General features: G+C 43.6%; 1 long non-coding RNA gene across 2 annotated transcripts in view; it reads right to left on the reverse strand.

The window, feature by feature from the left end:
• LOC110357128 (uncharacterized) overlaps nt 1-25,417 on the reverse strand; it is a 301,741-nt gene that overhangs the window by 260,865 nt on the left and 15,459 nt on the right. For both annotated transcript variants that reach the window (XR_010470184.1, XR_002410580.2), the window contains exons 3-7: nt 13,620-13,677; nt 13,199-13,299; nt 7,851-7,985; nt 5,873-6,001; nt 5,504-5,616 (exon numbers count right to left, since the gene is read on the reverse strand). This is a non-coding gene — a long non-coding RNA (uncharacterized LOC110357128). The remainder of the gene's footprint in view (nt 1-5,503; nt 5,617-5,872; nt 6,002-7,850; nt 7,986-13,198; nt 13,300-13,619; nt 13,678-25,417) is intronic.

Below are 25,417 nucleotides of genomic sequence, written 5' to 3' on the forward strand. Positions count from 1 at the left end.
GTCTTGATCTTAGCCCTTCTAAACTTTCTAATGTCAGACACAAGTGTGGCACAAAACCAAAACCCGCTCTTTTCATCTGGGCTTTTTTCTTTCTGATGGTCTCCCAAACTGAAACTCCAGTGCAAGTGTCTCAGGTTGTAAAGTGTTCCCATTTTAACATCAGAACCACTTCCTGAATGGATTACACTCACACATGAACCTTAGTGACTCACAGTATTGGTGTGGTGGTATGGAGGGTGAAATGGAAGGAACAGGGTCTCCTACTCAAGGAAAGGGCCAAGGGGTGTCTTGAGAGGGATTACAGGGAATGAGGAGACATGCAGAGAGCTGCACAAAGGACTAAGGAGGCACTGATGAGAAGGACTGTAACTGGGAAAGGAGTAGAAGTTGAAGTGATTGCTGTAGGCAGACTGGGAGGGACAAGAAAGAGAAGAAGCAGACAGAAAAAACTGGGAAAGGTGCTGGATTTAAAAAACAGTGGTACGGCATGATCCTGACAGGAATATTTGCCATAAAGAGAAGTGGCAAGATCAAAATAAGTAATTAATGTAACAGTCCTAAAATTAAATTCTCTTAAGCGTAATGAATTTCAGAATATTTTGAAATACTTTAGTTTTCAAATTGTGTGATTTAACATCCTGCATTTGGTTCATAAGGGAATGGGTTAAACTCTTGCCTGAGCTTGAAAGACAAGGGGACCTATGGAATAAAAATGGACGTTTGCCTTCACTCATCTGATCTGGAGGCGAATGAGCCATCTGGAGCTGAGCAGAGTAGGACACAGACGAACAGCTTTTTTTAAGACAAAGTGGAAACAATATCCTCTCTGAGTATTGCTTTCCAACAGGGATGCCTGCCCTGGCTGGAGCGGTCCTGTGAGGATGGCAGCAGGCGAGGCAGAGATACGATGGATAAGGGGGGTTGGGAGAAATGTTGATAAATGTTTTCCAGGTCTGAGAAAGAAAGCTTGAACAGATGTGCTGCTCTCAGTCCAACAAGGACGTTGCAGGGTCAGAGCCCCAACCCATCCAGTTGACCAAGAAATGCTGGCTTGTTTTGGAAAGACTGTCTTGCTTTGCAAAAATGGCTGCTGGATGTCTCTGCTCCATGTGAAGAGTTAAGCTCTCATTTCAGAGCAGCTGTAGGCAGCTCTGCAAAGGTGAGTGAGGGGGCAAAGAGGCAACGGGGCCCAGGAGCAGGCTGCACGCATGGTTGCTGCCTCCAAAACCCACCCCTGGGGACTGAGCAAAGCCCAGCTGCATATGAAATAACAGGTTATGTGTGAATATTTGTGTCTGTGCCTCAGAGTCATGATCTCTTCAGTCTACAGACCTGCTCTAAGTACAAAATGGCTCCTCTCCACCCCAAACACAGAGGCGTCCTCCCCAAGGCCAAGCAGGATGGGGATGGATGCAAACCTGTCCCTTGCCACTGTGTGCATCTGGGAAGGCAGTTGGGCTGTGTCGCTTGACCCAGGCAGTTTGAAGGGCCCCCAGCTAACCCTGCTTAAACACAGGCTCATATATTCCCTGCATGGAGCAGCCATCCTCATTCCCCTTCTCCAAAAGTCTGTTTAACCAGTTAATGACCTCCTGGCAACATTGTGAAGCTAGGCGGTAGCTTGGGAAGGGGTCCTGGGAGTATCACCTACATCAAAAACTCAGTCTCTAGTTCATTACTGTCCTCTCCTTTGCCTTCTCCTCCCCACCAAGCAAATATTCTTTCCTAAAGCATTTCTGTTGCTTTCTGGTTTGGTTTTTGAATAATCCACCCTTCCTTGTTGCATTGAACTGATCCATTCAGAGACAAACCCCAAAGAGTTAAACAGTAATTACTGAAGAGGCCAAGGCACACAGACCTACACCTAAAGTAGCATAAAATACTTCTGTCACAGATTCACAAGCACTGTGCAGTCTATTTTGAATAGTCTCCTGATAATTTTGTGCATTTTAGAGGGCAAGGTAAGGTCAGGTAGGCCTTTTGCAGATCACAGTGAGTAGCAGCACGTTAGCTGACAGACAGAAAAGGCTGCATATCTTCAGCACTAATGTCTGGACACTGCAAAGCTCGTCTCTCTTTTAAACAAGAAGTACCGGTAAGGGAAAGTCTAGCAGCATTTGGAGGGAGTTGAGGGACACATATTTGAGGATTTAACTGGAACTCTTTGCTCATTATTCCTGTGCATTTGTCTGTGCTAACTGCTGTTTGGAGGTCTGTATTGGGGACTACATAAATGTACTCAGCAAGACAAGGCAGAGGAGCTGACAAACAGGCAGGCAGGCTGGCACACAGCCTGGCAGTAACGCACCCTTGGTACCAACAGCTGGTACCCCCGGACCAGCCACTTTTCCCCGCATAGCCTCACAGAAATGCTTCCTTGTGCAAATGACACAGTATAATCTGGTTGAGTTGCCTCCCCTCAGATGTCCATCTCCATCAAAGCCCATAGCAAAACTACCACCCATCTTCCTGTGTGTCACCCTGTGAGTGATGGCACAAAGAGGCCAATTCATGCCCTTAATCCAGTTTCCACTTCCTTTACATTTAATAAGTATACATGCATGCTGTTAATACTCTTTCCTTGGCCATCTTTCTGTGCCTTCTCTCCATAAATTTCTACCAGGACTTTTATTTTTTTTTTCCTTCAAGGCAGAAAAAAAAATTGATACTGTTGCGGTAGGTTTTATTTCACTTTCAGAGAAGTGAAGCATACTGCAGAGAATATATGCAGTTGGACTTGTGTGGCTGTAATTCCCCCCCACAGACCATTTCTCCTGGGAACTAAACAGTTTTACCATGTGCTGAATGACAAAATACATTAGTATATTCCTTATATAGAAACACCATATACCACTGTGTTTTAAGCATAAAGTTTGACTTGGACAAGTGAGCTTTAATCATTCCCAAGGAAAGGACAGAGATGAGATTTGGCTTCTATGTTATATTCTGGTATAGATGTAGTAGGCAGCTTGTATTTACTTTTGGAAGTTGGGCATGTTCCACCCGATTACAACTGACTTGATAGAAATACACATGTATCCTGCATAAACATCAAGGAAGTCTGTAATGAAAGCAAGGCTGCTCATGCACATACACAGAAAAGAAAGGGGAAAAAAAGAGGAAAGACTGCAACCGTACTTACAATCAGCAGCAGATGAACCCTGAGACAGGTCTTCTGCTCATCAGAAACCATCTTCACTCCCTAAATTCACATGCTTATATGCCTTAACCAATGGCATAACAGAAATCTTTCCTGTCTTATAGGACAGTGGGTGCACGTGCCACTTGACAAGCAGATGCCTTGTGGTCCTGTACATACTCCATGTAACAGCCACATGCTTCTACAGCTCAGAGATAGAAGACTTCGAGGGTGCCTCCATTGTTATTTTTTTGTTGTTATTTTCTTTTTTTTTCTTTTTTCTTTTTTTTTTTTTTTTAAACCTTTGGATCAGTTTTTTAAATAATTCTTAATTATTAATTAATTCCCAGTACCTCTAATTGCAATAAAAAGCTAAGAACAATAGGTCTTTGAGCCCGACCCTGCGAATGGGTCTTAGAGAGCAGCCCACCTTATACGCAGAGATCTTTGCCTAAAATCAGGATAACAGCATCACCAGAACAAGGACCTGGACTCTGAGCGAGTGAGTGAACCCAGGAAACTACTTGTGCCAGGAACCTGGCGTTTATAAAGCTTGACCCTGCCTTAGCACAACATTCTGTGTGAAATGGTGAGGCTTGTGAAGGCTCTTAAATCTGTCTTCAAGGAATAGCACTAATATCAGTCCTTCCAGCTCTGCAATAACCAGACATGAAAGACTTAGTAACTTAATAGCTGGTTTATGAGTCAGCCTGGGCTCCTGTCCCCACACATGTAGCCTCCAGTTATAGTCCTGAAAGGACAGAAGCCAGTCTTTCTTCAGTTTTATTCTCCTATCCATCACAGAGGCTTCTGGAGAGACTTCAAAAAATGCCGAAGCAACAAGCAGAACAAATTTTGTACTCGCCGTTCTAGAAATGCCTCTCCCTGCTGCCCATGCTCATGCTTTGGCAGCAAAAGTGCCCTGGAAACACTGGCAGATTCTCTTGTGAGGTGTCTGGGATATCTGGGCATAAAATCCAGGGCATGGCTGTGCACTAGGCAGTACCATTTTCACCCCTCTCTAGCCCTCTGTGGTGCAGCAGCTTCTTTCATCTTTGTTGCTTTAATTAAGTGAAGGGAGAAACTCCTTAGCTGTTTCTCTTGACATTTGGTTTCTAAAGATTTTTTTAAACATCTATTGCTACAAGTGCTTCACTTTTCTGTTTTCTTCCCTTTCTCCCAATTATTTTGGAAAAAAAAAAATGCCATGGCCACATTCACTTAGTATTTCTGGTATTTTGGGATTCCAGAATTTAAAATATAAGTCTCAAATACCAGCATGAGTTTCAGACAATGAAATCATTAGCTTGAAAGAAAGAGCTCAAGCTGTCCATCAGCAGTAATGTTAGCTACATGACAGAAAGCATAGAGCTAGGTATGCAGGAAAGAAAATATTTTTTTTGAATGCAGGAAATTAACATGACACTTATTTCAAAGTTGGGAAAAGGAATTAATAAAAAGTACTTGTTGGAACATTCCGAGTACAGTGATGGGCCAACAAAATATTTTCAGTGCTCAGATCAAGAACACTGTGATGTGGTCAGGGTGTAAAGGTTAACCAGCTCAGGCCATATATGTCCAAGAAGGCATTTAGTTTAGAGATACTATTTCTGAATGGGTGGTTAGTGTTATAATTGCTTCGAGCTTCTAATTATTTTATGGCTTAAGTGAAATTAATTTTTCAGAGGAAAATATTGCTTTCTTTTACACCTATAGCATGTTGTAATCTAAGAACAGGTAAAATGAAGCTCTGAATAAAGATTTAACACAATTACTCCTTATTTTGCTAAATACATTCTGATGAATTGAGTATTTCCTGCAATGAAAACTCATAGCTCTTACCCTCTCAATGGGACTAGAACACTTTGGGATAGTTCAGCTATTTTACAACAGAACTGGATTGAAACCATGTCTCCTGTCTTCTTACTGTTACACTGTTAGGTCCCAATCCACAGCAATATTCAAACCCAACTTTCAATATCTGAGTAATTTCTTTGTCTCCATAGAGAGTGCTGTCTAGACTGGGTTCTTCGTGCTACCTACAACTGTACACTAATATTCCACATTAAAACAGACAATTGGTATCATATTATGTAAAAGGAAAGCTCTTTATTTTTATGCAATTAAAATAGATAAATCTGAATTAGTAAAAATACTCCTGACCTTTCTCCGAATATGAATCTACACACAACTGCTATGGCATATGAGAGCATCTCTACCTGTGTTGCTATCATAAATAACTATAGGAGTAACGCTTGACTCTCTTGTCAAAGTTTAGAGACAATTGTCATTACTTCATCCTCCTCCATTTTGCCCACTGTTACAATTCTCCTTCAGCAGGAGAAGCAGTGCGGGCTGACATACCTGTTGCTCATCACGGACAGATGCCTCTGCTATTATTACGAGCTTGATCATAATTCAGTTGCTTGCAGTATGTTACTATGTCTTATGCTGGATCTAATGAAGCTGCAGGTACACTGAAAGAAAGAAAGAAGGAAAAAATACCAAGTCTGTTTTGCACATTGGTTGGTGCCAATAAATATCCAGAATTTTTGGATACGTCTGAGCAAACTTAATTCATGCGTTTGTAAATGCCAGAAGCAGAGGGCATTCTGAGTGCAAATAACTGCATGTTGTGAAAAAAAAAAAGGAAAAGAAAAACAAAACAAAAAAAAAAAAAGGCACTTGGTGACTTGGCTGTATGGCCAGTTTCCTCAAGAGGCTTGTTATTACCTCTGTGCTCCTTGTGACCTTTCCTGGTTCTCTCCTGAGCAGACACTACAATGAGAGGTCATATGCTTCTTCATCACTCTCACCCTCTCTCATTTTTGGCTGCAGTGTGTCAATTTGGGAGCGACGTTTCTTTATGTTAGAAAGAAATTATTAAGGAAAAATTATGTAGGTTACACAGTTGTGTAGAGTATAACAATCTGGATGAATATAGTAAGGATTCTAGGGAAATGAGGTGGTGAAGTTGCTTTTCAGGTTTGCCTGCTGCAGATTTAAAGCTGCGGTTATGAAGTCTCTGTTAAAGGGGAGCAGAGGGTGCCCCACAGGGAGCTAACTCTGTTTTGCAAGACATGCTGAGGGAATGCAGCCCACTTTAACACAAGTTTTGCCAACATGTGGACATGCATCATATGCCACAACCCCACTATTGTGGGCACAACTGTGCAGGATAGAAAATTGTGGTTCATAGTCATAAACAGAGACATACAAACATGGTGGGTGGGCTATGGCTGGCTCAGAGCATTGCCCTCCTCCTTGAACAGTAATGTCTCTTACTCCCTGGTACAGCCAGCCCTGCCCAACACTACTCTCCCATGTCTGCAACATGAAGTCCTTTGTGGAAGGGATTCTCTTTTTCTTGTTCTTCTGCATAGCAGCCAGCCCTTCACTAGGATATAAGGTGATGCAAAGCTTTTCCTTTTCCATTTCTGATGGGAATGGATCCACAGCTGTGGTGTAACCAGCTGAAATGCTGCATTATGGATGAATTATTTCAAGTCAAGAGTGGAAGACAGTGCAGATCCCCTGGGAAAGGCTGTGACTGGGATGAAGCCACTGGATTTGCTAACCGCATAGGGTCCACAGGCTAGAATTTATATCCTCCTGACACCAGGCATTCATGCAGAGAGCTTGAAAGCAACATAGTGAAAGCAGTGAATGCCATAATCAAATAACTCTTAGTATTTATCTAAAGCATTTTGTAATTTTTAGAAGAAAAAGACATTTGTGCATTAATAACTAAAATAGATGAAACTATTGCTACAGTATTGCCCTTCACTTCTCTTTCTGCATTGATCTTCTTATATGTTTCTTTGTCTTTTATTTTAAAAAGTCCGTGACTACCTTTTCTTATTAAAATGGGAATAAGATAGCAGTTGTCAATGAACTTAGTGGGCACTTATGAATAACTTTGGAGCAAGACACAAACTGTGTTCTTAAAGAAATTTAAATTGGCACATTATTCCAACTGTTTTTCGCTGAGAAATATTCACATTCTCATGGTCCTTCTTTTACCATTCAAGGCAATTAATAGGAAGGATAAATGCTAAATCCATCATGATCTTGTAGACCAACTAAGTGTCTTGCTGCTACTCCTCCTTAAAAGTCTATATGGTAGCTTTATGCTAACTATTAAAAGGAAAAGTCACTTAAGGCAAACTGGATAGGGAGCAGCAGAATGTAATGTGCATTTATGGCTTAGCTGCATTTGTTACCATGATCATTTTTTGTTGCTATGGATAAACAGGTTTTACATATGTGCCAACGCAGACAAGTAAGTGCCAAGCTTCCGACTATTGCAGACATTTCAAAGATGGGTGGCAGAAGTTTCTCTCCTAAATAGAGGATTTTGAGGGACAGAGGACATTTAACTCCATTTGTCAACTTAAGGTTTGCTCGGTCATTCGAAAATCACTAGATCTTCAGCACACCTAACACGATTAATTCTGCCTGGATTAATTATAATGAAGTCAACACAACACAGAATTCTTAAGTTTGTTACGTAATGTAGCTATTAAGATGATAATTTTTTTAGTTTGATAATATATTCCAGCAGATGCCACATATTAGAGCTCTTCTTTTCTCTCTTGGCATTGTCTAACAAAACAAAAAAAGGCAACATGGAAGTCTGCCAGGAAATGAAAGAGAAAAGCAGTAAAAGACTACCTAAGAAAAGTTAATAATGCACTGCCACAGTGGATACAGAGTGCTCAGAAGCCGTTGATCGCATCCTGTGATCTCATGAAATTTTATGTGGTATTTCTTAAAATTTTTTTTTCATCTTTAAGGTTCATATTTTCAAACTTTCTTCACACATGTAGAATAGAAGAGGTCATTTCTGAAAAAAATAAATTTTATTCAGAGTGATACCATAATGCAGAACCCCCCATGAGTTTTAGTAGCTGGCAACCCTGCAATGATGGCTGTTGAAGGTGAAGCACCTGGCGAGTACCATTGTCTGCAAATGAAACATGGTGTTAATGCAGATCTGATGTCAGGTATTCCCTGGATTTCAAGAGGCTGGAAAGAAGTGGACTCAGGTGTGCAATAGTTTGTGGAGAAAGAAGAGTGACACAAGCGCAGAAGGCTGTTTTATAGGCAGTGCTAATTTTAAAAATGTTAGCAGGAACACAGGAGAGTGTATTCTTCTTAGTTCTCACTGCCTGGCTTGAAAAATGCAGATTTACTATTCTATTGTCCACGTTTTCCTTTATCAATGCACTTCTGATTGGGGATCAGGTAGGAAAACACCTTGAACAAAGGGCACAATGAATGTCATTCAGCATTTCAGCCAACAGCACAGTGGTCTAATATCCTGCCAGAGTGCTGCTTCCACAAAACCAACAGGCTCATGATCTTGTCTTCCAACACTGCATCTTCTGATCCCTTCTGGTGTCATCCTGAGCCACACCATAGCTTGCTAACTTAATATCCATGCTGGCCAAGTGAGCATACCTAGAGCTGTCTACAACAGAAAGGAGACCTTACCAAGAGCATAAAGCTATGGCATTAGGCACGAGGAGTTCAACTACCTGCAGCCCAGTTGGCTGAGGTGAAGCAGCTGCTCTTGCAGAACGGCGGTTGAAATATCCATGGCAGTTATTTCCTTATCAAAACTAAAATTCACTTTTTTTCTCTATATTTTTGCTGGTGACTTAGTCTCACTTCTTGACTCATTTTCTCCACAGCAAACTCCCCTCCCAGGGAAGAACTGGCATCACTAGAAGAAAGCAGAGAGCAACTGATAACAAAGGGACCTGTGCTCACTCCTGTTTTCCAGGGAAGATGGCAATCACTGTTTTGCTTAATACAAAGGCCGAACCAGGACATACAAAGATAAAAGCTTGATTTGGAACAAAGACAGAAATAAAACCACATCTGGGACCTGAATGTATGCTACTGATAGCAATTAAATTAGAGGCATATTTTTCTTAACAATTTATCCAGCTGACTACTGAGTTAAATATACCTGTTTTTTCCTGACTTTTGTGTGAGCTGTCATCTCAATATTCAGAACTAGTCTACTATAATGTGCATCTGAACGCATACTTGAATTCAAAATCGGTAAACATTTAATAAAAAATTCTTCACTATAAGAATTAGAATGACAGTAAATGGAAAACAAGAATCAAAACCCAGAGCTGTCCTCATAAATCCCCCCAAACTCTATAATGACCTAGTGGGTGATCGGTGGTTACATGACGTGAATTTGACAGCTCAATCTAGCTCCTCCTGGATCAGGCTCCTCCTAGTCTGCAGCCTTGGCTCCCAATCTCTGGTTACTGCAGCAGGAACCCTTGTGTTCTCAGAATCACGTCAGAGCGTCCTTCCAGCTCCCTGCGACACAGCCCAGAGATCACCAGTCCTCCCACCATCAGCCTCACATAACTGTCAGATAATGTGACTACCTGAGGGGCAGGTTGCATATGCATCCATAGCACATGAAACAATTCCACTGTAGGAAATAAAGCACTAACGCAGGGCATACATAAAACGTTGTCTTGCTCAGCCAGAAGTTGTGGGCTTGATGCAGAAATTAGTGGATGAAGTCCTATGCCCTGTGTTACACGGGAGCTCAGATAAGTGGTTCCTTCTGGCCTTTGTATCCACTAATCTATAATTGGGCACTTTCCTGGTGGTACAGCACACTCCTCTAACAAAGATCTCTTCTTCAAAGGAGATCTCAAGATCTTCTCTTGAAAGAAGATCTCTTCTCGAGAGAAGTCTTGTGCAAGGAAATCCAGTGCAAGAGCAAAGGCACCCTAGGATTGCAAGAGGATACATTTTCCTAGGCAAAGAAAAGTAAGCAAAAGCAAAGGTAAGTAACATGTTTGGTGGTTCCCAGAGGAATCCCCCCTTCCCATCCCCTACTTCTGCCAAGTTTATCCAAGAAATAATTAGAGGAAGTGATACATATTTAATTAAATCAATATCTCTGTGGGAACTGAATGACTCTGGAGATCATGTCTGGCAATGGGAAAGGAAGGTTCTCCCTGCTTTTATTTATCCCAGACAAGCATCATAAGTTGCTTTTATCAGAGTTTGTAAGTGATCTCAAGTACTGATATCCAACTATTTGACTGTAGAGTTCATGTCACCTATCACCCTTCCTCTAACTTCTTGTCTCTCAGGTCACGTTGACTTTCTGCCTTATCACAAAGGACTTGAACTTCTGCCTTATCATTGTATGACTGACAGATCCTATCCCATAATAAGAACATATCTGATCACAACGTTGCTGGTACAAGCAGGGCCTTGTCACACAAAGGTTGCAAAGTGTGTGACAAAGATGTTTTAGCGATATGACAGATCATATTTGCTTATATGACAGGGGAAGAAATACAGAATCCCAGGAAAGAGGCAGATGCATATGAAGGTGTCAAGAATTGCTTCCAGCCCACCAAAAAGCTGTTCACCTTTTAGCCTCTCTAAGATGTTTCCAGCCTTTCCTTCTCAGGGCTGGACACCCTGATATATGGCTGGCAAATGGGCCATAGCCTGGAAGATTTTTTTGAAATCCAACTTGGCTGCTTCAAATGAGCCCCCTGGATTGAAAAGTGCACATACAACATGGCTTCACTATGCCACAATCAACACAAGACGCTCGGTTAGTTTTACACCTCCCTCCTCTGATGCGCAGCTCTTCTGATTTCCAAGGGTGAGAGGAGCGGCTGTACCACGGCTGAGGTCCTCACCTGCAGTCCTGATCAGCACTTGGACAACACGTAAACCAGTTTTACTACTGCTCTGTGAGCAAGACAGAAGTGTGGTTGAATCTCTTCGATTGGCCTTGGCTCCCTCCTGGCCACCAGGTTCACAGGATGGTGAAAGAGATGTTGCTGAAGGAAGAAGGGCAGCAGCGCTGTGATGATGAAGAGGAACCACCAGCTGCAGTTCCCCGCTGTCAGGGAAAGCAATGCAAGCCTGGAGCTCTGGAAAGAAGAGTGTTCGATCCTCCTAACTCCCAAATGCATTTTCAAACATGAAAGTGCATGAAGTTAAACTTCCATGGAAGCCGTTTCCTGAAACCAGGCAATGTAAAGGAGGAATTACAGTTGTTGGGAGCTTGAAAGGAAGTGCAAAGGAAGACATTGTTTGACATGTTAGAGTGCATTTCTCTCAGATATACAATTAGTATAATAAAATTCACCAGGAATAATATTTACATACACCACATAAGCTTGATTAAAGTTTCTTCAGGAAATCAAAAAAACGTTTTTGCCCCTATGGAGCTTTCACACCCTCTGATCTCCCCCACAGTCAAAGTGCTTGACCCTTCTCTACGCAGAAGAAATCATAGTTTTGCAAGACCTATAAGACTACAGTGAGATTAGGACCAACCTGGAGCTTCCTGAAGCAGTATCTTTACATAAGGTGTGCTCAAAAAAGATTAGTTGCCACAGATGACAAAAATGCAGGAATATTTATGTAATTTTCTGTATTATCTCTTGACTTGGGCACTTGCGTGCCTGGAAGTTCCACACCTTGCCACCGGACCACACTACATTACTCAGCAATTGCAAAGCAAAGGGAGAGAGAAAAACTATGTTGCTCCCAAGGCTGGGTCGGGTCACCACTTCAAAAATGTCACCATTACATTACAAGGAGTGCAGACAGGACAAAAGCTATGTCCAAATTTATAAGAGAAAGAGCAACTAGGCCCAGAAGAAAGCACTCAGGAATAGCTCAGAAGCCTTCATTGTCATTCAGGTGCATTTCAGAGTACGAATTAATTAGCAGGAGGCTTTCAGAAAATACTTGAATCCTTTATTGGCAGTTCTCAATGTGAAAGCCCTGTCACCACAGCTGAGAAAGTGACTCAGAAATGAAAATGAGAAAGAGGCAGAGAACTGCCACAATATCCAACACCCCCTTCAACACCAACCCATCAAGCCAGTCAGCCAGCAAATTCTGCTTTTAAATGTTATTGGTCACATACCATTATGTAACTAATATCGTGTCATATTACTCCAAACTGTACCCTGTTGTACACCTAAGTGACAAAGCATCTCTTAATGTAATGTAAAGTGGAACAAATACAGGAAGAAAAGATACTGACTTATGGATTATGTGCCTGTTACCAATTTACGGAGTGATTATCCAAACTGTTTCTATTTTTATTTTTAATATGATTATATTTCCCTCTACCTTCACCCTCCTCCACACTCCCTATAGCTCAGATCCTTTTTTTTTTTTTTTAATTCACCAAACAGATGCAAAAACTGATATTTCTCTGCCCACATTCTCTAGCAAAAACCCTGCAACCTTGTGCTTAATGAGGAAGAGTTTTAATAGAAGGATAGAGAGGTTAAATTGGCTAACAGAGAAAAAAAGAACTGGATAAGAAAAAGATCAAGTTTCCATGGAAACAGAGCCACATCCTATAATACTCTTGACTTAATGCATTTATTTATTTATTTCAGCTATATCCATTTCTAAGCAATAGGTTAGAAAAATGTCCAGGAATTCAGAAACAGGGGTCCTTCAGCTGCTCTTAATCAGCACAAATTTGCTGAAGTCAGTATGGCTAATGACACCATCATGATTTACACCACTTAAGAATCTGGCCCAAGCACCTCACAGAGAAATTAAATGTATCAATATGAACTGTGAGACAAGATATTAGTCTGAAGACCTGCACAATAAGGAGGCTACCAGAAATCACCACACAGGATTATATGGGGGTTGCACATTACTGCCATCCCTTGAGGTGGCTCTTCAGAAAGGACGTTTTTTTATGTAGGTCCCTAGCTTGTACGAAGAGGACAAGGGAAGCTGCAGACCTCAGTGTGCAAGTAGAAGGGCAGCAAGCAAGTCTGGTTAGCCATGCAAAAGATAACACAGGCTTAATTTGGCTTATGCCTTCTTTTTCCATCCTAGCCTGAAAACATCTCTGAAGAAGAAAGAGAAAATATTGTCATGGTTTTGAAGATACTCTGATGGAACTGACTATCAGTTATTCATTAATCAGTCAGCTGCATACATACTTCTCCTTACACATTTAATGACGTGATGTGGTATTTCATGAGGAGCAAAATATTTTAGTTTTACCTGACAGTTGGTGCAGTGCTTCCTTAGGCAGATGCACTCAGAAGACACTCTGGAAACTGCAGCTACAGGTCATTGAGTTCAGCTGGGTCTTAAATTTCTTTCTGCAGAATTAAAACAAAAACAACATCCAGTTTTGCTAGAATCAAAGATGGCCAAAATCTGACATGATAACTCTTTCCCACCACCCACATTCGAGGGCATGAAACAGGTCTCACACCCCATGTGGAGTTTTTGCAGATGAACTTTATTTTCCCAGTGAGCTCAAACTTAAGCCCAGAGCTGGTGAGAAAGTTGATTTTTGGAGCCTTTGAAATCTTGCTCCAAATCTACATCATCTGGCTCTGGCCTGTCTCCTGGTTTTGTGTGAACTATTTGACCACATAACAGTAGGAGGGAGTGATGTAGTGTAAGGGGTGCTGACCTTTAAGATGCACAATGAGCAGGAATCTTTCTCTTCACATTATCACTCATCTGTCTTTCTGTATATGGAAAGCATAACAAGATCAGGAGCCTTATTTTGTCTTTTTTCACCTCAGTTCCTCTGGCAGAACTTGGAGAGTTAGTTTGATCTGGAAACAAAACAAAACAAACAAAAAAACCCACCCGCCAACTTTTGACTTACCTCCTCACAAAAGAGGAAAAGCGATTTCTTACAGTTCCATAAAACAGTAACATACAACCAGGGAAGGATATACGTCCTCGTGCTGTCACTCCAGGGCTGTTTTCTCAAGCACCACAACTCACCCAGCTATAGCGACAGCCATGTGTCAAGGACATGAGTGTCACTGCAGAAAAGACCCCAGGAAAGTATCTGGTGTAAAACCCATATCGTAAAGCAGCAGACACAGATTACCCTGTCAATCAGCCTGGCTGTCTGACAGTTTGCTGAGCCTGGCCAGCGTGGGAGCCCAGCAGAGGCCTCCAAGAGCTGCCAACTCCAACTTCTCTGGTGGGAACCATCCATGCTCCACTCACTGCCCAGCAGCCCCATTATCATCATGCTTCTTTTAAATAGGCCCCTTTACAAATCTCAAGCACATTCATTTCACTCATTTTAATGTCTCCCTCTGGCAAGAAGGTGAAGCATCTCTTACATGTGGCAGTAAATGTGGCGTCTGCCAGGGAGTATGGAGGAGCCAGGCAGAAGGATGGCACAACAGGGAGACCCCTTGCCCTAGGAATCACAGAATCACAAAATGTCAGGGATTGGAAGGGACCTCGAAAGATCACCTAGTCCAATCCTCCTGCCAGAGCAGGAACACCTAGGTGAGGTTACACAGGAATGTGTCCAGGCAGGTCTTGAATGCCTCCAGAGTAGGAGACTCCACAACCTCCCTGGGCAGCCTGTTCCAGTGTTCTGTCATCCTCACTGAGAAGTTTCTTCTCAAATTTAAGTGGAACCTTTCATGTTCCAGTTTGTACCCATTACCCCTTGTCCTATCGTTGGTTGTCACCAGAAGAGCCTGGCTCCATCCTCGTGACACTCACCCTTTATATATTTATAAACATTAATGAGGTCACCCCTCAGTCTCCTCTTCTTCAAGCTAAAGAGACCCAGCTCCCTCAGCCTTTCCTCATAAGGGAGATGCTCCACTCCCTTAACCATCTTTGTTGGCCCTACGCTGGAGTCTCTCCAGCAGTTCCCTGTCCTTCCTGAACTGAGGAGCCCAGAACTGGACACAATATTCCAGATGTGGTCTCACCAGGGCAGAGCAGAGGGGAAGGAGAACCTCTCTCGACCTACTAACCACGCCCTTTCGAATACACCCCAGGATACCATTGGCCTTCCTGGCCACAAGGGCACAGTGCTGGCTCATGGTCATCCTGCTGTCCACCAGGACCCCCAGGTCCCTTTCCCCTACACTGCTCTCCAATAGGTCATTCCCCAACTTATACTGGAACCTGGGGTTGTTCCTACCCTACTCTACACTTGCCCCTATAATATTTCATTAAACTTTTCCCCACCCAACTCTCCAGCCTGTCCAGGTCCCGCTGGATTGCAGCACAACCTTCTGACGTGTCAGCCACTCCTCCCAGCTTCATGTCATCAGCAAACTTGCTGATAGTACACTCTATTCCCTCATCCAAATCATTGATGAATATATTGAATAATACAGGCCCCAGCACCGACCCTTGAAGCCCTCCACTAGATACAGACCTCCAAGTAGAGTCTGTCCTATTGACCACGACTCTCTGGCTTCTTCCCTTCAGCCAGTTCACAGTCCACCTCACTACCTGTTCATCCAGACCACACTCCCTCAATTTAGCTGTGAGGATGCTGTGGGAGACTTGTAGGATCATTGCAAACCACCACCTCAGCTACACGCAGACAGGACTCAACTTTTTTTCTGGCCACTTTCTCCCTGTGATCAGAATTCCCCTTAGGAAAAGAGGTGTGTGGAGGGTTTCCTATTGACTAGCTGCCTCAGCTACTGTCTCCTGTTCTGCGTTTCATCACTTCAAGGGGAGAGCAGGAGACAAGGAGATAGAGAAAGTCCTGAGGTAACCCTACACATATTGTTCTCTCATTGAAGCTTAGGATTTTCATTGTAAAACTTGTACGCTCTTTTTTAAAAATCTAGCAACATTTAACAAAAGGAGTGAAAGATTTTACAAAATAATAGCAATATTAAAACAAAAAAAAAGTTTCATCCCAAGTCACACAAAATTATTCTGGTTGCAAAAAGCAGTGTTTTTTCTTTGATCAGGCTCTTACCAGATTTCAATTTTTCAATTTTAGTTTAATTCTGGTAATTCCTTTCCACTTTACTAAAAATTTAATCCACCTCTAGTCTGTAATAGTCTATCATCAATGTCTCACCATGAGCCATGAGAACTTGCTAGATTATCCCAAGTTCTCTTCAAAGTCAAGGAAACATGGAAAGAAATATGTTATTGGCATCACCTAAGATTTTTCTCATTGATTTAATTTTTCAGATTTCTCTGTCCATAGACTCCAAAATCATAACAATTTTTGCTCACCAGTTAACTTAATAGATGTGATTATATATTTAATAACAGTACTTTCCTAAATTCTGACAAATATATTTTACATAATTATGCTTTACATATGTATTATCAAACCAATATTCTTACAGCAATTCAGGAACTAGAAGCAAAAATAATTTTTCAAATGTTAAGAAAGTAAGTACATGTTTTTCTTTAATGAAAGCATGTTAGATTTGCTCTAAGCCTCTTTGAATGAACTACTGTTTCTAAAATTTTTAATATCATAATTCTCCTCTTCAGAATCTCTGTTCAAATGATACTGTACATCATTCTTCTCCTGACAATCAGTTTTGTTTGGTTCAGATGTGTGGTTTTCCTGTTTGAGTCCATTCCTCACGCATGTGCACTCGCTGATGTGGCAGGGAATTCCAGATGCCCAGATAGCTTTGAGTGATGACAATACAGACAACTATCGACTGCCCAAACTCTTCTTGGCATCAGTTATCCAGGCATGACTTCATGAATCCAGAACAGAAGGAGGAACACAGATAGCAGGGTTTATCCCCAAATTCCTTCTTTGCAGTTTGCAATAAGAACACAGCAGAACAAGTGGGATTTTCATGGCACATGCTTGGTGGGCTATTTCACTCCTTTTGAACTATGATCATTGGTATGAAAACTTTTGCTGAAATTGGTGTTTGCACAGCATTTGCCAAGCTTGAAAAAGGGCAGGTGAGAGCTGCATTCTCTTTGCCTAAATGTTAAGGTTACTTGCTTTCAAGTGCTTCAAGTATGGCATTTCCAAGGGAACACACTACTTTATACAGTCCACTATATTACATTAGCACTGTCCTAATTAGCCCTGTGTTTCAGCTTTCTGAGATACTGAGCAAGACATGCTATTGCTGAATGCAAGAAGAGCTCAAGCATATCTGACTGATTTGCAGTCATCATCTGAGTCACTAAACACATACAAAATAATACATGAATCTTCTTCCTTCCAAGATAATTTGAGTTCAACTTCCATACTGTGATGTTGTGTCAACATGTTGTATAGGAACTCTGAAACAGAACTGACAATTTTTCTCTGTGATGTCCTTATTTTTATCTTAATATTTGTTCAAGGATCTATTTAGGCCTGACTCTGTTACTCTGCTGAAAAAAGGGTGTTCTTTGGTGTGGGACTTGCTGCTATACTCTTGAAAGAGCATTTCCCTTGGAACTACTTTGCATCTCTTAGCAGTGTTTATTGATATCCCCTGGTAAACTTTAAAAGCTACATCAGTTCTGCAGGACTTTCTTCATCTTCACACAATGCTGACAACTAGTCACAGCCCCTCAGCTCTGAAATTGCTCTGTTACTACCATTTATGCTCTAGAGCAGGCTCATCCTAACCAGAGGGCAAAAGGACACTTTCAGCAGCAGTTTCAGTCTGTACTATACATATATTGCCTCATGTGGCTTTCATATGGACTCATTGAACCAGACTGGCGTCCAGAGGAGAGATCCTATTGAGCACATTACTATGCTCATGTCCACCTTTGGACAACAATTAACATGACTACCAAAAAAACCTGCAATGTTTTGTGCATAAGTTCATTTCCTGGGATCTACATCACCTCTTTCTGCTACCACAATGGGTACCTGGTCATTTGGGGAATGAAGAATGATTTCAAGGTCTTGGGAAGGATAGTGAAAGACTCAGGGGCTCAAGTGATCTTCTCTTCACTCCTTCCATCTTCAAGTGACAATGTGGGATGGAATAGGAAAATTCAGTCTCTAAATGGTTGGCTCCAAGACTGATGCTACAGGCAGGGCTTTGGATTTTTTGATAATGGTTGGTTTTATAAGACACCAGTCCGGACAGTGTCACGCGGGAAAGGTTTATCTCGCAGGGGCAAAAGGATGCTGAGGCAGGAATTAGCTGGGCTCATTTGGAAAGCTTTAAACTAGGCTCGAAGGGGGATGGGGTTGTAGCTGGGCTTGTCCCAGTGGGGCAGCATTCTAAAACTCATGAGGACCGGGTGGCCTCCTATGCCCCTAGGGAGAAATTGGTGTGCTCTGCTCGCTCCCTGAAATGCCTGTACACCAATGCGCGCAGCACGGGGAATAAGCAGGAGGAGTTAGAATCCTATGTTCGGTCGGGAGATTATGATCTGATGGCAATTACAGAAACATGGTGGGACAGTTCACATGACTAGAACATGGTCATGGTCTTTCCCTTTCAGGAAAGACAGGCCAGCCAGGCATGGTGGTGGAGTTGCTCTCTATGTGAGAGAGCAACTACAATGTACTAAATTCTGCCCAGGAGTGGATGACAAGCGAGTTGAGAGTGTATGGATCAGGATCAAGGGGCAGGCTGGCAGGGGTGACACTGTTGTGGGCGTCTATTACAGGCCACCAGATCAGGCTGAGGAAGTTGATGAGGCCTTCTATGGACAGCTGAGAGTGGCCTCACAGCCACAGGCCCTGGTTGTTGTGGGTGATTTTAACTTCCCTGATGTTTGCTGCAAGGACCATTCAGCCTGCCAGCCACAGTCCAGGAGGTTCCTCCAGTGCATTGATGATAACTTCCTCATGCAGATGGTGGAGGAGCCAACTAGGAGAGGTGCACTGCTGGATCTCATCCTCACTAACAAGGAGGGTCTGGTTGAAGCAGTAAAGGTTGAGGGCTGCCTGGGTTGCAGTGACCACGAGATGGTGGAGTTCAGCACCTTGGGTGGCAGGAACAGAATAGCAAGTAGAATTGCAACCCTGGACTTTAGCAGGGCTAACTTTGGCCTTTTCAAGCAATTGCTGGGGGAAATCCCATGGGCAAGACTGCTTGAAGGAAAAGGGGCCCAAGATAGCTGGATTGCATTCAGAGATTGCTTCTTCCATGCTCAGGATCAGAGCATCCCCACATGTAGGAAGTCAAGGAAGGGAGCCAGGAGGCCTGCGTGGTTGAATAGGGATCTGTTGGGTATTCTCAAGCAGAAGAGGAGAGTTTACAGGTCGTGGAAGCAGGGGCTGGCCACTTGGGAAGAATATAAGGCTGCTGTTAGAGGATGTAGGAAGGCAGCTAGGATAGTCAAGGCCTCCTTAGAATTACAGCTAGCGAGAGGGGTCAAGGACAGCAAAAAGGACTTTTTCAAATACATAGCAGATAAAACTAATACCAGAGGCAATGTAGGCCCACTGATGAATGGGGTGGGTGCCCTGGTGGCAGAAGATACAGGGAAGGCAGAATTACTGAATGCCTTCTTTGTCTCTGTCTACTCTGCTGGGGGCTGTCCTGGGGAGCCCTGTACCCCTGAGACCCCGGATGAAGCTAGGTCAATGGAGGAGTTTGCTTTAGTCGATGAGGACTGGGTTAGGGAGCAATTAAATAGTCTGGACATCCATAAATCCATGGGTCCAGATGGGATGCATCCGCGGGTGCTGAGGGAGCTGGCTGAAGTCATTGCTAGACCGCTCTCCATCATCTTTGCCAAGTCTTGGGAAACGGGAGAGGTGCCCGAGGATTGGAGGAAAGCAAACGTCACTCCAGTCTTCAAAAAAGGCAAGAAGGAGGACCCGGGTAATTATAGACCGGTCAGCCTCACCTCTGTCCCTGGGAAAGTAATGGAACAGCTTATCCTTGGTGCCATCTCAAGGCATATCAAGGATAAGAGGGTTATTAGGGGCAGTCAGCATGGCTTTACCAAGGGGAAGTCATGCTTGACCAACCTCATAGCCTTTTATGAGAATGTAACAAGGTGGATGGATGATGGCAGAGTGGTGGGTGTGGTCTAACTTGACTTCAGTAAAGCCTTTGACACAGTCTCCCACAGCATCCTCACAGCTAAGTTGAGGAGGTGTGGTCTGGACAATAGAGTAGTGAGGTGGGTTGCAAACTGGCTTAAGGAGAGAAGCCAGAGAGTGGTGGTCAATGGTGCGGAATCTAGTTGGAGGCCAGTATCTAGTGGAGTGCCTCAGGGGTCAGTACTGGGGCCAATATTATTCAATATATTCATTAATGATTTAGATGAGGAAATAGAGTGTACTATCAGCAAGTTTGCTGATGACACCAAGCTGGGAGGAGTGGCTGACACGCCAGAAGGCTGTGCTGCGATCCAGCGGGACCTGGACAGGCTGGAGAGTTGGGCGGGGAATAACCTAATGAAATTTAACAAGGGAAAGTGTAGAGTTCTGCATCTGGGCAGGAACAACCCCAGGTTCCAGTATAGGTTGGGAAATTACATGTTAGAGAGCAGTGTAGGGGAAAGAGACCTGGGGGTCCTGGTGGACAACAGGATGACCATGAGCCAGCACTGTGCCCTTGTGGCCAGGAAGGCCAATGTCATCCTTGGGTGTGTTACAAGGGGAGTGGTTAGTAGATCGAGAGAGGTCCTCCTTCCCCTCTACTCGGCCCTGGTGAGACCACATCTGGAATATTGTGTCCAGTTCTGGGCCCCTCAGTTCAAGAAGGACAGGGAACTGCTGGAGGGGGTCCAGTGTAGGGCAAGGAAGATGATTAAGGGAGTGGAGCACCTCTCTTATGAAGAAAGGCTGAGGGAGCTGGGTCTCTTTAGTTTGGAGAAGAGGAGACTGAGGGGTGACCTCATTAATGTTTACAGATATATATAAAGGGTGAGTGCCACGAGGATGGAGCCAGGCTCTTCTCGGTGGCAAACAATGATAGGACAAGGGGTAATGGGTACAAACTGGAACACAAGAGGTTCCACTTAAATTTGAGAAAAAACTTCTTCTCAGTAAGGGTGACAGAGCACTGGAACAGGCTGCCCAGGGGGCTTGTGGAGTCTCCTTCTCTGGAGACATTCAAAACCTACCTGGACATGTTCCTGTGCGACCTCACCTAGGCATTCCTGCTCCAGCAGGGGGATTGGACTAGATGATCTTCTGAGGTCCCTTCCAATCCCAAACATACTGTGATACTGTGATATTTCAATGGGGTACGTTCAGTTTCAAAAGTATCACTCTTTTCTTCTTGAAATCACCATACACTTGCTTCCTTATCTTTGTTGCTGTCAGTAGGTCATCAACATCACCGCCCAGGACTTGCTAGCCAGTAGTCAAACAGGTGGCTTACATATTTTCAACACTAACCAGGTCTATACTACTGTTTTCAAGCAGTTCAAATTAAAGTTCAAAACCTGCTTGGTATTTCTAAGTCCTAGAGCGCTGCAGATCTGCTGCAGTTAGAAATTATTTATTTTGCCATGTCTGTTGCATCACACAATACTTCACTGTTCAACAGCTAAGCAACACCTACTGACAATGCCAGTTCAAGAATAAATTCTTTTGCGTGACTTAAAATGTGTCTTCATCTGGCCTTTCATCAGTTACTAATATTTTTTTTTTCTCAAGAAAACTTCCATTTGAACAGAATGTCCCCCATTTTTATGATGCATGTGGACATTTGGGAATCTTTCTAGTAAAGATACAGTTTCCTTATGGTACAGAAGTTAAATTTATCACTTGCAAAAAGGACTCAGAGAACAGAATTCTATATTACCCCCCTGCTTAACTGTCCAAAATAATCCCATCATAATGTGGACTATACCAATGTCAGAAATATAAAATTCTGGCAGGTTCCACTACCAGCTTTTGCCAGATAACCATGCTTTTAAGTGACAAAGATACATTCCAAGGACATTCATAATTTGTGAAAATCAGTCATTCCAAAGAACTCCATCAAACCCCAGGTTCCAGTATAAGTTGGGGAATGACCTGTTAGAGAGCAGTGTAGGGGAAAGAGACCTGGGAGTCCTGGTGGGCAGCAGGATGACCATGAGCCGGCACTGTGCCCTTGTGGCCAAGAAGGCCAATGGCGTTCTGGGGTGTATTAGAAAGGGGGTAGTTAGTAGGTCGAGAGAGGTTCTCCTTCCCCTCTACTCTGCCCTGGTGAGACCACACCTGGAATATTGTGTCTAGTTCTAGGCTCCTCAGTTCAGGAAGGACAGGGAACTGCTGGAGAGAGTCCAGCGTAGAGCAACAAAATGAATAAGGGAGTGGAGCATCTCCCTTACGAGGAAAGGCTCAGGGAGCTGGGTCTCTTTAGCCTGGAGAAGAGGAGACTGAGGGGTGACCTCATTAATGTTTACAGATATATAAAGGGTGAGTGTCACAAGGATGGAGCCAGGCTCTTCTCGGTGACAACCAATGATAGGACAAGGGGTAATGGGTACAAACTGGAACACAAGAAGTTCCACTTAAATTTGGGAAGAAACTTCTTCTCAGTGAGGGTGACAGAACACTGGAACAGGCTGTCCAGGGAGGTTGTGGAGTCTCCTTCTCTGCAGACATTCAAAACCTGCCTGGACGCCTTCCTGTGTAACCTCATCTAGGTGTTCCTGCTCCGGCAGGGGGATTGGACTAGATGATCTTTCGAGGTCCCTTCCAATCCCTAACATTCTGTGATTCTGTGAAATGCCCTTGGCATGTATCACCACAAGCGTTGTAAATATATTTAAGTGCTTCTCTTCCAAGTGGACAGCTTCCAAAACTGGAAAGCAACAATGGCTCTGAACAGGTTTCAGAAGGACATTCTGCAAATTCATGCTCTTCAGTGGCAGTATATTGGCACGTGGATCTCTTAAAGTTGTGTAAATTGGTCATGTCTTCCTTGCTAATTTGGAAGAATGTCCACCGGCTCCCTCTTCTTCTCTGGTTATCTCCACAGATGTGACACTTATTCTCCAAGCCTCCAATTAAAACACTGTCTGTATTGTAAGCTGCACAACAATTCAGCAGCTCAAGTAAATAAAAACAGTAGTAGCAGATGTACAAGTGAAATGGCATCCAACCGCATTTCACCAACCATCTTGGAAAAGCAGCTCATGCAGAAAGGTTATTGCACAAAAAAAAAGACTGAGTTGTATAGATAAACCTGTTTAACTCAGTATTAGCAACAGTTATCAAGCTGGCTAAACACTACCAGGTAAACGCAGTGGGTCAAGTGCCTGGAGCTGTCACTTTTCCCACCGTGTACAGTGAGACCAAGCCAGAGAACAGCAATAGAAAGCAATAAGACCCTTCTTCTCATCCAGAATTGTGTGCTTACTCTTTTTGATTCCTCCTGTGTGGGTACTTGCAAAGTACTATAGAAGGAAAAGCTCTCACATTTCAGATCTGCAATGAGACACCATTTTATTTCATTAAAGGGTACTTCTCAAGAAAATGCATCTTTTAGAGTTTTTTCGTCACTGCTTTTTAGTGTCTTCCTGGATAGAAATACAGCTCCTCCTTTTCTAGTCTCTGTTGTGCTATTGGAATAGAGAACCTTGAAGTAAAACCTCTTCAATTTTGAATACAAACACCCTCTTCAATGCTTGATGCAGTGTAACAGATCCAGTTTAAAGTGCAAACACATTCACCTTTACTAATAGCCCTCATGTGGATGGATGAGATTTACATTGGTATAGCCAGTTCAGACGATCCTTGCCTAGAATTGTCAGAAAACTTTGTGAAATATTATAACACCAAAACCTGATCACAATTACTTGATGGCTGCAGGCATAAACTGGTGAGGTAAGCTCAGCAACCCGTCCACCATCAATCATCTCAGCCTTCAGTGGCTGCATCTCTACAAATACAGAAACATGGCTGGAGGGAACTAGATCCACTGCCACCAACAGCTAATTTCCAAATTATGTTCCTGGGACCATGTCCTTTGAGCGAATTACAGATAATTTATAACCAATTCATCCCTATCTCCATGTAGGCAAGGAAAAAGCACCTTTAAGGCACTAAGAACTGCTCAGTCACTTCTTCTGGTAGGTGTAACTGCATATCAGGAAAATGTGGCTGCTATGGTGATATCCTTCAGTGAAAAGTGTCCACAGTGCTGACAGTGAGTGTGGCACCACAGAGCTTCAGCAGGGTTGAGGAGTCCTTATCCTAAGTTGTAACTGGTATACTGTGCCACCTGTGGTGACTGTCATGGTTTAAAGCAAGGCAGCAATAAATCGTGACAGACGTTCCCTGTTACCCCCTCACTTCCTGCCAGCCCCTTCCTCTAGATCGGAAAGAAGATTGGAAAGATGATAGGAAAGATAAGGAGGAAGGAAGAAGAAAGACTTAAACTTCAAGTTGGAGAGTTTTAAAGGCTTTCACTAATGCTATTAATATACAGAGAATATATACAAAATAAAAATAAAAACAAACTTGAGTGCTCGATGTGGAGTTGGTGTCACTCCAGCAGCAGCGGAGCTGGGTGTGCGGAGCTGGGTGTGCGGAGCTGGCGGCTCCAGCAGCTGCAGCTCGGGCCCCCAAAAGTCACGGGCGGGACTTCACAGCAAACTGGAACCTGGTTGCAGGGATGCAGGGCCTGAGGCCTGCGGATCACAGGCAGACAGGCAGGGTCCTCTCCAGATGCTGGCCATGGTCAAAGAGAGCTTGACCCTCGTGATCACCCTATTATATAGGAGGTATGATGATTATGTGATGGAATACTTAATTGGTCAATTTAAGTCACCTGTTCCATCCACCCCTCAAATAAAGATGTGATGATTTGACACAAATGCCGCAAAGCTCCAAAACTAATTTCAAGGACACATAACACAAAAGACACAAGTGGAAACAGGATTTTGCTTTATTTTTTTGCAGGCTGGCAAAGGCAAGTCACAGAGCTGCAGAGAGCAGCAGCAGGAACACAGGCCAAGCCATCCTGTTTCCTAAAGAGTGAGAACGAGAAGAACGAAGATCAGGATCAACCACACACAAAAGAAGGAGAAGTTTTGTGGTACCATGGGGTGTTTTCCAAAGTGTGACACGCAGCAATGACAAGCTGACTTTTGGACTTTCGAAGCTTGCTCCACCACCGGGCTTCTTGGCCAGGGATGCATGGTGTGCACTCTCATCCCTGCCCGGCACTTGTGTTGCCCGCAGGGAGAGCTGACCAGTGGCAGCTGCGCATGGTGCAGTGAACCTGGAACCCCTTCAAGCACGGGCTCCTCTGGACAAGCAAGAACCCCTAGGGAAATGGAGCCCAGGGAAGAGCAGAGCTGGCTCCTGCTGCAAACTTGCCCTGGGCAAGAGAGACCAAGAGATGCAGGACACCAGCGGTGCCTTGGAGGTGCAAGAGCAGGGGGCAGAAACTGAGGGGAAAGGGCTCAGAGGAGCCCTGAAGAGGTGCTGTGCTCAATGCGACAGAGGTTGAGAAGCAACACCCTGGAGCACCCTTGGGGTTCAACCTGAGAGTCTGTGGAGGACCCCCGGGAACACCCTTGCAGCTCAACCTGGGAGGCCATGTTGGACCCCGAGAGCACCCTCAGGGCCCACCCTGG

The sequence above is a fragment of the Columba livia genome, chromosome 2, assembly GCF_036013475.1.
Source record: "Columba livia isolate bColLiv1 breed racing homer chromosome 2, bColLiv1.pat.W.v2, whole genome shotgun sequence".
In the NCBI taxonomy this organism is placed as follows: domain Eukaryota; kingdom Metazoa; phylum Chordata; class Aves; order Columbiformes; family Columbidae; genus Columba; species Columba livia.